Consider the following 10,957-nt stretch of genomic DNA (forward strand, 5'->3'; position numbering starts at 1 on the left):
TCACCGATGAATTCTAGGAAAGTCCTCTAAAATCGGGTTGTGCCAAAAAATATCATTGCTTTGCGCGAAATGTTTGAGCAAGATCGTCATGTCACATACCGTGAGATTGAGCTGAAAAAGTTGTGTTGTGAAAGTTTGTGCTGAAAAAGTTGTGTTCGCGTTGGATGCCACACAATTTAAATAACGCCGTGCAAAGGCTGCTGGGGAACGTGTATTACGAAAATCGGTTCAAATGAATGAAAAGTGCCTTTATACAATACATTTAGAAGAAACTATGTTTTTAATAAACTATGTTTTCGATAAGCTTTTTTTCCAAATTGAAAACCATCACTAAATTAGCCGGGATACTTATTAAGTAAATCCGGCTTTTACCATAGTCAAAAACGGGATACCGGGACTGGGATCTCTAATACGTGCTTATACATGATTCAATTATAGAAGGTTAGGTAAGTAAACAGCTTTCTCGCTCCCTCTTGACATATCGGCTCCCTTATTTGAAAACGTGTTGCTTCTTTACAAAAAAAAGTACCTATTCCACAAAAAAATTTTTGAATTGTAGTAAAAACTAAACTTTTGGTGCAAATTATTTGGTCGGCAACACCGTTTCCACTTTGACGCTTTGCTTTGTTATTATTCGTTGAAAATCTTTTATCTGTTTGTAAACATTCAAGTAAGTATAATAATAAAAGCTAATTATTTTGTAAATTAATGTCGTTTTTCACTATTTAGGTCGATTATGTCTTACATATGGTGATAGTCGATTATTTGGAGTCAGCTTTCTGCTGCAGAAAACTACCGGTTTGTGAATTTTCATACATGTAAGTCCAGATCAGACATTTGTAAAAATTCTTATTAAACTTTTTCATTTATAGGTTTTTACAGCAGCGTTTTTGCAAATATAACAGAGACCACCTTACATACAATACATAAGCTACAGTTAGTAAGTTCTTTTAGAATATTTGCTAATAAATTGTAATAAATAAAAAGTTTTTATTTGTAGGACTTCACAGACGAGCAATTGCTGCGGAAGGTGTGTGTTGAAGAGCTAGGTGGCCCAACTATTGTGGTTTTTAGAAACGAAAGCACATATGCGCGTATTTCTACCATTGTCTCATGTGGTGCTACGGACAATTTCATAGGAGACATGGAGCGTGTTGTGTATGATGGTGCAAATACCTGTTTAACATGTGACGGTCATTATGTGCCTAGTACTGCCACCTCTGAAATCAATTTGACTTCCGAACTGGCTGTCCACGTCGATACCTTACCCCATCTAGAACAATATGCTGTACGTAGATGTATGCGCAACACCTACACGAGCAAGTCCTCGCGCTTTAAGTCTACAATTACAGATAAGTTGTAATGATATATTTGTGAGTTATTTTTAAGTTTTTGGTTTACAGGTTTTTGATTTCTGCCTGAAGTAAGTGCAGCGTTCCAACACCTATAGAGCAAGTGCACCCACATTCCTCATATTTCCTCTCCGATTCATTACTGAGACACGTGGTATTGATATACGTAAATTTACAAACCATCACAATTACTAAAAGTGGATTATATTACCAATATCTAAAATTTTTCGATGTATTAGTTTTAGTCTATATTAATACATTTTCCTATTAATATTAGGGACTCAAAGTATATTAAGGTAAACAAATTTTAAACTATAAACTAGTAAATTTGTAATTTTTATTGCAAACTATTTTAACTCTTCTAATTTCAATTTTTTTCTTATATTTAGAAATGATCGACTGAACTTCTGCTTTCGCCATGTCTTTACGGTAACATACTACATGTATCTACATGTATTGTTATGCACGAAATAAGAAAAAAAAATTAAACTTTCTGTTTCATCTCATTCCTGTCGATTAGTATATTTTGACCTTTGGTGTATTAAAAGACTTGTACTATTGTAGTAAATTAAACACATTAAATTCCTTTATTATGACTATTTTTTGTTCTCTTCCACAAAATATACTCAAATCTATTGCAAGATTATATATATAAACATTGTATATATGTATATATATATATGTAATTGGCGCGTACGCCCTTTTTGGGTGTTTGGCCGAGCTCTTCCTCCTATTTGTGGTGTGCGTCTTGATGTTATTCCACAAATGGAGGGACCTACAGTTTCAAGCCGACTCCGAACGGCAGAAAAAAAATATAATACATAAGTAACATCACATAGTTCTGCGTACTCTTGTGTTAGATAAACATCGAAAATATTCTAAATAAATATTACATTTGTTTAAAGAAAAAACTATAATTTTTCTGTCGTTTTGTTTTAATGTAGATTAAATAACCAATATACTTGTTTTTCTCTTAGTACAGGACTAATTAGTTACTTTACGTACTTTTTTACTACCTTTAGGCAAGAAGGGGAAAACATTTTTCCCGTTTTCCCATCCTTCGTAAATGCAGCCCTAAAATAAGGGAGTGTCAAAGCGCCCTTGTCACTACTTACCTAACCTTCTATAATTGAATCATGGTGCTTATATACAATATGGCGAAAAATTTTGGCAAATGGCATCGTACACCAGACAAGTAGTGGAGCGCGTAAATGTCAAAATAAATATTTTCATCGCTAAATATCATTTCTTTTATTTAGTAAGAAAGTGATTCAAAAACAAAACTATATATTAAATCTACATACCAATTATATGCATATAAATATTCTTGAATGTACATCTAACTAAATTCACTCACTCATACTCACCACTTGCCACCACCCGCACGTCCGATTACAAAGGCTATAGAGCGCTTTTGATTTAATTGCTTCATTATTACAATATTTTCTGTGGAATTTTCAGCCTGCAGTAGTAGATTCCATAAACAAATAAGAAGTAACAACTATTGAAACAACAACAATAACAGTGCTTAGCTGCAATTGTAATTACCCGTCGACTTAACGAGATTAGAGGCAATAAAGAAACTAGAAACAAAAGCCAACCACTTACGGGCGGACCTCGAAAATGAGGCTGCAACAACAAAAAAGTGCAAATACTTATTTCAAAATCGTCAGCAATTAAATCTGTTAGTCAGCGTCAGCGGCAAAAGCAGGCAGTTAATAAAAACTGGCAAGAAGGCGGCGATGGCGGTGGCAAAATTGGTGCAAATTATTTAAATTATCGCAACGTTTTAATCCTTGACCCGAACAAAGGTGAAACGTACAGCGAAGAAAAGAAAAGCGTTTCGAAATAAGTGAGCAAAAAATAAAACTAAAAGTTATTGCTTGCCATGCAAGAGCGTATGTGTGTATGGATGTGTGTGTGTGTTTAATAGTAACTATTTTTGTGAAACTGAAAATGAAAACTAACAAAGCTACTTGTAGCGCGAAAAGCGAACAAACATAAATCATTGGCTAAATTATTTCGGCCACGTTAGTGCACCAAATGCGCCAACTCTTGTTTTAGCTAACTATTTTCGTGTTGCAACAGTAATAATTGCAATTGTAAGAAATGAATTTTTATTTTTTTTTTTGTATTCTTAACTACAACCACAAGCCTTTGGTGGTCATTGGCAGGAGTGATCGTGACAATAATTGCCACGGCGACCAAAAAATAAATTAAAACTCCAAATATGTCCGCAATTACTTGCTGCATTGCACTGTGGCACCTTGTGGCATATACTCGAGGCTGCATGCGGCGCACTTAGTGGGTGGTGAAAGTCAGCAGCATTTTTTCGCGGTCACAACGCGCCATCTCCATCTTCACTGCTGCTGCTGCTGCTGCTATGCAATTAACAAATAATTAAACACATGCACCGCATAACATGCCTCAGCTGGTAATAATCACCAATAAACGAGAAATATTTTCTAACTGTTAGCTATTATAATTTTTTTTATTTTATACAAATACTGCAATTAATCCTATGTAAATTTTCTAGATTTCCTTATTCCTTAAATATCAAAATGCATTTATTTACTTAATTTACGTTTTTTTTCTTTCTTTAATTGCAGGTAAGTGCATGCCATGACGCGCTCTCTCCCTTCTCTCTGCCTAAGCTGCTGAGGAGCCGCACAATTGTTAAATGTTGTTTGCTTACTTGCATATACGTACATGTATGTATATGTGTATGCGCATGTGTATGCGTGGAGCTCGATTGCTGGTAAGTTCAATTCGCGTCTGCGACTGTTGCACCTCCTTCGCCGCCGCCTTCACTGCAATCGCCGAATATATCTACAAATAATTTTACACTCTGCACGTCTTTGGCGCAATCAATGTTCAGCCGGATAATCGCCTGCAAAGTCATCCTGAAAATCAACATTTTCCTGGGGTTGCATCGTCAAGTGGCATTTATTTTATAAATGTGCATGGGTGTATTTAGCATGGCGTGATGTGTTGAAGTATGTGCGGCAATTCACATTTCAGCCGCCCGCACTGCGCGGCTAAATATGCCACTGCGCTTGCCGCACGATTGCGTCATTATGCTGAACGAGGCATGGACTTGCGCAGGGCCTGGCAGGAAATCGAGGTGCTCAGTTAAAAAGGAAAAGCTCTACAGGATTACGCTAATAAGTCTGAAGGAATTAACTTGAAGCGAATTTAGAAAATATGGTTGAGATATAGAAAATATTTGGACTATGTAATAGTGTTTTCTTTTCTCCAAAGATCCAAATGTCACCTCATTTTACGGCAACGTTACAAAAATGTTGCATATTTCATGTGAGAATAGAGCAACCGTTCCCTAGTTATATACGAGGATCGTTTGAAAAGTGCCTGCAAAAGCAAAACCTGCTTAATTGTTTGGAGTAAGCCTATATTATTTGTCGGCATAGTCTTCTTTTAGGCTCATACACTTCGTCCAACGCTACTCTAGTTTGTTGATCCCTTCTGCATAATATGATATGCCCATGGCTGAAAATAGTCATTCGTGTGTGTAACCATCTCCTCGTTTGCATAAAATCTTTTTTCCGACAGACATACCTTCAAATTTCGGAACAAATAGCGGTCAGAGGTATCCAAGGGAGCAAAGACTGGAGAATAAGGAGAAGTGAAACGAGTTGGAACCCTATTTGCACTGCTGAGGCGTGAGCTGGTGCATTGAAGAGAAGGACAGGCTCGTTTTCCATTGTGAATTTACGGTATAGCAACCAATAAACGTTTCGAAATATTAATCCTAGGACTTTCCTTTTGGCAAAGACATGCGTTTTCCACGTAAGCCCTTTATCCAAATGAATGCCTACATATTTGGCAGTATCACCTTCCTTTGGACTCCGCGATATTTAATTTCCAAGCTCGTAGCTGTGTTTACCGGTCACTGGACGATCGGCACACACGCGAGAAAGCTAGGGTTACCATTTAACCCCCATTGCAGAAGCTGTGGGGACCTTTCAGAGAAGGTGACTGTCGAGCACTTTCTCTGTACATGTCCGGGATAGGCAGCCAGACGATTAAGGCCACTGGGTGCTCCTCACAGCCTTCAGTCAGGAAAATTGCAGGACATTTCCTGATAGAGTCATGCCTGAGTACACAAGCCGCAACAATTTTTAAACGCTATTGCACTTTTTTAAATAAATTATTTAAACTTTGTTGTTTTTGCTGCTATATAATAAAAAATAAATCAATAAAAATATTTCATTATTTATCTACTGGACGGTTGAAAGAATTTCGTCCATTTGGAATACGTCACCGTTACTAAAGTCGACTTTTCTCGCAAAGCGCCCGTTTGCCGATTTAGATTTTGAAGGAAAAGTGTTCCTACGATGCCATAGAATTACACCCAACAAGAAAATGTGGAATTAGAAAACTTAGTTTAAGTGCGCAGTGAAGACCTAAACGTACTTTATGGAGGTTTTTGACTTGCTGATTCTGAGAATCTGAACTCAGAAGTGGCACTGAGCACAAGGTGTTCAAGATATTCCCTTTAAAAGTAAAAACAATTCTGTTTTCTACATATTTGAGGTTGTGATAGATATTTTAAAGGTCGCAATGGTGACACTACTATTCTTCTCCTTCTAAACTGATGCCAGAGCAAAAAATATCAACACATCAGAAACTTTCGTAGAATTGAAGTCTGGTTCTTTGCTCTAAAGTTCGACAAAATTTTACACGCATATGCTCTCAATTTTTACCTAGCGCCTCCATTTACCGTAACACACACCGACCCATTGAATACCCATTTCTCATCACTCTAGAACACCATAAAAAATCCGCTACACCCGCTTAGTCACACAAACACCAGCGCTTAGTGTGTCTACACAATTTGACGTCACAGTTTTCCTTTAGTGTTTTTTGCCATTTTTCTTTGCTTTGCTGTGCTTTGTTGTTGGAGTTGCTTAAGCCTTGGCAAAAGTTTTCCATGCAGTCACACCCACCACCTGCCAACTTTGCTGTGACTCCGGTGTTGGCTGTTCTTTTTCAATTTGACTGCAGTGCGTGCAAAAAGTCTTCAAACACGCAGAGCTGGCCATACAAACAAACTCGCATGTTTGGTGCTGGTTGTTGTAGCACTTTTTGTTTTTTGCTTTGCAAACGTCTTGCGGCGAAATGTTTTCATGCCATTAAACACGATTTAAGGAATATATTGCGCACGGCATGTTGCAACATACTCACATGCACTTACATATACCTGCAACACATACGAGCAATGCACACGAGAAATATACGAAAGACTAAGAGAGGAGGCGGGGGTGTTTTGCGGCAGAAAACTTTATGCCAATTCAGTAAAAGAAAAATCGGATATTACGGGTGTCGTTGGCGGCTTATATAAGCGCTCTTAACTAGCTGCGGCAGGTACGCGGCGCTCAGGGGGGCAAGAAGCGCGCGAGCTGCAGTTTGTAGTTTGCAAAAGTTGCAAGCGTAACTGAATTGAGTTGCTGTTTCACTTTGCTTGCTTTTTTAGTTCGAAGCAATTGGTGGCAGGAAGTGTGGCAGCAATGCATTAAATACGAATGCGTGTGCGCCAGGAGCAGCAGCAATGAATGTGAGGGTGTTGCGTGACAGTTGGCGCGACGCATTTACATTATTATGAGCAGAGTGCGCCTATGTTTATGTGCGTGTGTAGGTGTTTGGGAAGGGCGGTAGGAATGGATGTGTATTTATTTATGTAAGTATTTGTGTATTGGTTAGTAGACTCGAGGAGCTGTTCTGTGCCAAGCGATTAAAGGTTTTGAGGTTTTAAATACTTTAAAGCGGTTGTTATTTTATTACTGCATCAAATTATATTAAATAACCGTAATTTTTACATGCCACCAAATGTCATTGAATATGAAAATGCGAAAAAATTTGAATTGTTAGAAAGAATGTCAATATTTAAACAGTCTAGCAAAGGTGTATCATTGCCGCCCGCTTATCGGTAGTTTACTGCTATTGGGACCTGTGTTCGGCTACCTTTGCGAACATTAAACTTCCAAAAATATTTCTTCATATCAACAGTAGTTGCCTCCGGCAGGCAATGACGAAACTTCGCATATATTTCTACCTTCAAGTAGTTCCTCATATATACAATCGGCTGGCCTAGAATTGCAGGCATCTTTGTTTGTGGTACAACATCAATATGGATACTAGAAGTTTAAGAACGAAGAAGTGTTGTCACATACCTATCTCTACAAATTTAAACCTCATTAGGTCAACTTATTTGGTTTCTCTGTGCCTACCGTTCAGGAATTTCTGGATCTTGGCGTGATGTTTAACGCGGGTCCTTTGGGAATCACATGAACTATTATATTACTGGTATTCCGATTTATTCCTTTTGAATTAAAGGCGTCCAACGAATTTGTATTCGTTTTGTTCTGAAGCCGCCTAACTTCTTTGATCTTTCGCCATTTTATAGTGTCCGTTGTATGGTTTTAGGGAGGAGGTGACTTGAATCGAGAAGAAGTTTATATTTTATGCAACAAAGAAAATGCTTCTGGTATTAATTTCACGTCAAGCTAATTATCATTATTTTGAATATATTGCAAAAACGCTGATTGAATTCAATAGAATAGATTTTGCTCTCCTGAAATCTTATTTTGGCTCTATGTCTGAATCTATGTTCACTCAGCCATACATTTTTAGTTGAGTCAAATATTGTGAATCCAGTCTGCATAATTTAAATTGTCATATACTCAATAAATGCAAAAATAATAATAAGTCTAATAACAACAATAATAATAATACTGTAGACCTATTTTCAAGTGGCGGGCGCTATAAGGTAGTCCGGTGGAACGACCGAAATTTCGACGTTTTTTCATGAATCTTTTTTAAAAGGAAAATAAAATGCGTTCGTTTTAAAGTTTTTACATGTTTTTATTAGTGTTTTGAAGTATATAAAAAAAAAATTTTAAAGTTAATTTTATATTAATTTGTTTAAAATTTTTGACGTCAAAGCGGAGTCCTTAAAGAAAAGATGAGTTGGTTCGGGGAAACACACAGCCTTCCAAAGTCATCTGAAATAAAAAATTCAAAGATATTATTATTCTGTAGACCTTATTTTAGGTCCGGAACCTAATAATATACAATACATAAAAATAAATAAAACAACAACAAAATGGCGGACTTCATTTCTCAAGGTCTAATTTTTTTTCTTCATACATTGTTTAAATTAAATAGTTTATTATTAAAAAATTAAATGTTTTAAAGCTCCGGGAACTAGATATGTTTGTCTAGAATAACGGGTTAAATTTTTAGCCAAATCGGTTGAATAGTTTTGAGTCAGTGATTCCCCGAGATTTGGAAAACATGGTTTTGAGAAAAGCGCGCTTAAAGTTTCGACAACAGCTGCTGCTGGCGTGTCACACGCTTTCATACACACCACGGCGCGCTCTCTTATTTTAGCTATAACTTTAAAAATAATTAAAATTTTCTGTCTGAAATTTGTATAGTATATTTTTAAGATGTTTTTCTTCCGAAAAATGTAAAAAAAAATAAATTCGATTTTTTGAACCCGTCACACCGGGCTACTATCATAATCGAATGGGTTAGTGCGTGACGAAAACGCTTCTCATAAATAACAAACTGCAGTTCGGATGCGCCATAGAACTGTAGACAAATTAAAGAAGGAGCTCGGTCAGGCCGCTACTAAAGGGTATAAGTGCCAATTATATGTTTATATGTAATTACCCAGTGAAGGCCTGATATTTAATTGGAAAGTCAAAATTGTTTCTATAGAAAAAGAAAATAGTATTTGCGGTACCACTAAGATTTTGTCCACATGGTCAATCTTGAGCCCTGGAATTTCTGCTACGATTTGTTGCATATTCAAAGAATTATTCATCCAATTTTTGTTTGAATAACTTTTCTACTAAAAAAAAAATATTTTGAGTCATGAAAATCTTTATTTTGACCTTAGCACCCTCCCCATCGGTTGTCTATTTTTATACTACACCTGTATACATAATAAGTGACAAATGTGATTGACGTATCACGTCATTTGTAAAAATTATAAATCTTCCTATAGGGTGATTAGTTTTGTGCCCCCTTGTACATATACAACCTGCAAAAAATAATTTACTATCTCGAAGTCTTGGTCAGTCCAGACAATTCTTTTTTAATCTTCATTAATTTCTTTGTAAAAGTATAACCCAAATTGCAACTTTATACCAAAATTAGACAAATCCTAAAGAAAATTTCAAACTTTTTCTTGGTAAAGATTTAGAAAAAAATGTTGCACGCAGTCTTTTAGCTTAATAATTTTGGTATAAAATAAATAAATAATTGGCGCGTACGCTTCTGTGAGGTATTTGGCCGAGCTCCGCCTTCGATTTGCGGCATGCGTCTTGATGTTGTTCCAAAAACCTGTAGCTTTAAGCCGACTCTAAACAGCAGATATTTTTATGAGGAGCTTTTTCATAGCAGAAATACACTCGGAGATTTGCCATTGCCTGCCGAGGGGTAACAGCTATTCGAACAACTTTTTCTTCATTTTTGGTGTTTCATGCACGGAGACTCGAACCTACTCCGAATGGTAGAACCGCACTAACCCAATCGACCATAGTGGCCGCCATAAATAAGTGCAATTTGAAGTTGCTAGAAGATTCCGTTGATTTTTAATAATTTTTTTCCTTAGAAGGCGCATTTTCCCCTTATAAAAGAAACAACAAAAAAATTGTTTTTTATTTTCTTTTGCAATTCTTATAAATTTTCGAATTTCGATGAAAATTCTTAGAATTTTTATTAATCTTGTATAAAGCTTGAAACTGGGATTAATGTGGATATAATGAGTTTTTTTAGGTTTAGATGGTTCAAGAGGGTTATTTGTTAGACATTGAGATATATATATATATTATATATATACTTTTATAAAAAAAAATTATTTAAATTAAAAATAAATAAATAAGCAAATAGTCAAAACTTGTCAAATTGTTGAGTTTCTATATTTTTTAGCAGGTTGTATATCTCCAGTATTCGTTGAAAATTTAAAAGCTCCGTGGATATGCGCCTACATTCATAAAACTGCCGCAGACAAGTTAATTATGGCCGCATGTTCATGGAAAAAATTTAATATCTACGGCTTTGTAAAGCAGTAGCCAACTTTAGCTGCCAATTACTTTGTTTTAATATTTGAAAGAAGCGCCAAGCTAGCGCCCAGATACTCTTAATAAAATATAAACTACTCAATCGCCCACTGTTGTCGGCATAAAGTTTTGTGTTTTTCGCTTGTGCTCAGCTGTTGCAACTCTGGTTAACTATAATACTTAACTTAATTTAATTAATTTTACTACCAATGCAGCTGTTCTACGGTAGCTGGATGCCAAAAGTATGCTTTTGCCCATTTTTGCTTGGAAGCCGTTTAGTAGTTTTTCTACGCCAACAGCTGGCCTGGGATGCTTTTGGTTGCTACCGCTCACAATGCTGCCCTTTGTGGCACTACCGAAATTAACACTTTAGCACTAATTAAACTTAACCAGTTGCAGTAATAAATATTTATGTATGTTTGCATACCGGTAAAAGCAGGCGTGTTGTTACTGATGACTGGCGACGACATTCGATGTTTGCCTTGATGCATTAAAAACCAACAAAGTGCGGAAGGA

General features: G+C 36.3%; 1 long non-coding RNA gene across 1 annotated transcript; it reads left to right on the forward strand.

The window, feature by feature from the left end:
• Positions 1-580: 580 nt before the first annotated feature.
• On the forward strand, positions 581-1,449 carry LOC128859856 (uncharacterized). Its single transcript, XR_008454198.1, has 4 exons — positions 581-670; positions 730-818; positions 873-940; positions 1,001-1,449. It is a non-coding gene; the product is annotated as an uncharacterized LOC128859856 (long non-coding RNA).
• Positions 1,450-10,957: the final 9,508 nt, after the last annotated feature.

Source organism: Anastrepha ludens, chromosome 4 (assembly GCF_028408465.1).
Source record: "Anastrepha ludens isolate Willacy chromosome 4, idAnaLude1.1, whole genome shotgun sequence".
NCBI lineage: Eukaryota > Metazoa > Arthropoda > Insecta > Diptera > Tephritidae > Anastrepha > Anastrepha ludens.